Consider the following 252-nt stretch of genomic DNA (forward strand, 5'->3'; position numbering starts at 1 on the left):
TGGGCTACTAGTCTAGCTTTATTTCTAACTATTATACCATTTTCATCATATTTATTTCTAAATACCCACCGAGTTCTAATAACATGCCTATTTTTAGGTCTGGGAACAAGTTCCCAAACTTCGTTTCTCTCAAACTGGTTTAATTCTTCCTACATAGCAAGAATTCAGTGTTCATCCTCAATTACTTCATCAATATTGGAGGGTTCGATTTGAGAGACGAAGGTCATGTTAAGACAAGCTTTATCAAGCATT

Source organism: Lupinus angustifolius, chromosome LG16 (assembly GCF_001865875.1).
Source record: "Lupinus angustifolius cultivar Tanjil chromosome LG16, LupAngTanjil_v1.0, whole genome shotgun sequence".
NCBI classification, from domain to species: domain Eukaryota; kingdom Viridiplantae; phylum Streptophyta; class Magnoliopsida; order Fabales; family Fabaceae; genus Lupinus; species Lupinus angustifolius.